The following is a 2808-nucleotide window of genomic DNA, read 5'->3' as shown; positions in this document are numbered from 1 at the left end:
GATCCGGATGCGGTCGGGATGGGAACTGTTCGTGAAACGCAGTCACCAACGCAGGGGCATGAACGGCGGTCGCGTCTTCCCATGTGAAGTCCTCCGGCCCGTACCCTTTCCACTCGATCAGGTACTGGAAGCGACCTTTCAGCCAGCGGGAATCCCTGATGCTGGCGACCTCGTACTCGGGGGTGCTGTCGCCATCACGAGGTCCTGATGGGGGAGGTTCCGCTTGGCGAAGTGGACAAGCCGGTTGTTCGGGGACCAACAAGGACCGATGGAAGACGGGGTGCACGCGCAGGGAACGTGGCAGAGTTAAACGATAGGCGACCGGATTGATGACGGCCTCGACGGGGAACGGTCCAAGGTATCGGTGGTCCAGCTTCCTCGCCGGCCGAGTGGATGGTAGGTTCCTGGTGGACAGCCAGACCCGATCCCCCACCGATAGTGGAGGCGTATCCCTTCTCGACCGATCGGCGAACCTCTTGTAGTCGGCCTTGGCCTTCTCCAGCTGCCGTCGCACCAACCGATGGATCGCCTGTAACTCTGCCATGAATTCGTTCGCTGCCGGCTCCGGTGAGTCCACGGGAGAAAGGGGGAAAAACCGAGGGTGATAACCCACATTGGCCAAGAACGGTGTCATCTGCGTGGAGGTGTGCTGCGAGTTGTTAAAGGCAAACTCGGCTATGGCCAAATAGTCCACCCAATTGTCCTGCTGCAGGTTAACGTAGCAGCGCAGATACTGCTCTAAGATGCCGATGACCTTCTCGGTACCCCCGTCAGTCTAAGGATGATGCGCGGACGAGAGGCAAACCTTAATGTCCAACGCCCGCATCAACTCCTGCCAGAAGCGGGCTGTAAACTGGGCCCCCCTATCGGAGACGACTCTATCGGGAAGGCCGTGCAGCCGGAACACCTGTTGGATGAACATGCGACTAGTGGCGCGAGCTGACGGTAAGCCGCGACAGGGGATGAAGTGCGCCATCTTGGTCAACATGTCCACCACCACAAACACTGTCGTGAAGCCGGAGGATGGGGGTAGATCCGTCAGAAAGTCCATGGACACAGCCCCCCAGGGTCTCTTGGGCGTTGGCAAAGGCTGCAGTAAACCAGGCGGGGCCCCTGTCGCTGACTTGGCCTGCCTGCAGGGGACGCAGGAGGTGACATAAGACTGGACATCGTGTCGGACTCGGGGCCACCAGAATGTACGGGAGACCAGGTTCAGAGTCTTGAACAGGCCAAAATGCCCCGCAGCCGGGTTATCATGACATTGGCTGAGGACGAGTCCCCTGAGTGGCCCTCCTGGAACATAGAGCCGGTCACGATAATACAGGAGTCCATCCGTGACCGACCAAGGCGAATCTGGCCCCACCTCTTCCTTCCGCTGAGCCACCCACGCCTCCTGCTGCTGCGCCTCCCGGATCCGAGCCCGTATATCCACCGGCTCCCGCACCGCAGCAAAAGACTCGACGGGGATCACGGTCCTGGGCGGAAGCTTGTCTTCCACTCGGGTGTACTCGGGCTTCCTGGACAGAGCATCCGCTCTCTGGTTGTGCCCGCTTGGTATGTACCGCACCCGGAAGTCAAACCTCGCAAAGAAGAGGGACCACCGGATCTGGCGTTGGTTCAAATTCCGAGCGGTCTGCAGGCTTTCCAGATTCTTGTGGTCCGTCCGGACCTCGATTTGATGCCGCGCCCCCTCCAGATGATGCCTCCAAGCCTCGAACGCCGCCTTGATGGCCAACAGCTCCTTCTCCCAGATGGTATAGTTGCGCTCCGAGGGATTCAATTTCCGTGAGTGATACGCGCAAGGGAAAAGGGTACCATTGGGCGTCGCTGCCTGGAGTAACACGGCCCCAATGGCAATGTCGGAGGCGTCCGCCTCCACGACAAACGGCCGTTGCGGGTCAGGATGCTTCAAGATGGGCTCCTTCATGAAGGCGTCCTTCAAAGCTTGGAACGCCTGTTGTTCGGGGGCGTTCCACTGGAACCGAGTCTTCTTCTGCAGGAGCCGGGTGAGGGGGGCTGTCAAGGCAGCAAAGCCAGGGATGAATGTCCGATAGTAGTTGGCAAATCCAAGGAGTCGCTGAACGTCCTTCACGCGACGCGGGGGTTGCCAACTCTGCAACGACTCAACTTTACTCAGTTCCATGGCGATGCCCTCAGGAGAAATGCGGTGACCCAAGAAATCAATGGTCACCTGGTAGAACTGGCACTTCTCCAACTTGGCAAACAGCCGATGTTTCCGGAGGCGCTGCAGGACCTGACGGAGATGCTGATGATGCGCTTCACGCGACGGGGAGTAAATCAGGATGTCGTCCAGGTAAATCACAACAAACTGGTCCAACAGATCCCGAAAGATGTCATTCATAAAATGCTGAAACACAGCGGGGGCGTTGGTCAGGCCAAACGGCATCACCGTGTACTCGAAATGTCCATAGCGAGTACCAAACGCCGTCTTCCACTCATCACCCGGCCGAACCCTGACGAGGTTGTAAGCTCCACGCAGGTCCAGTTTCGTGAAGATCTTAGCCTCCCGGAGTCGGTCCAAGAGCTCGGGGATGAGGGGCAGCGGGTAGCGGTTACGCACCGTGATAGCGTTGAGTTTCCGGTAGTCACAGCAAAGCCGTAACTCGCCCGACTTCTTCTTGACGAAGAGCACGGGCGCAGACACTGGCGAGGACGAGGGCCGGATGAAACCACGAGCCAAGTTCTTCGTCAGGAAGTCCCGCAATGCAGCCAACTCGGGCTCCGACATGGAGTACAAACGCCCCACTGGGAGAGGCGCATCAGGGACTAGGTCAATGGAGCAGTCGT

Source organism: Vipera ursinii (assembly GCF_947247035.1).
Source record: "Vipera ursinii genome assembly, chromosome: W".
Lineage (NCBI taxonomy): Eukaryota > Metazoa > Chordata > Lepidosauria > Squamata > Viperidae > Vipera > Vipera ursinii.
Note: the sequence above shows the minus strand (reverse complement) of the source record.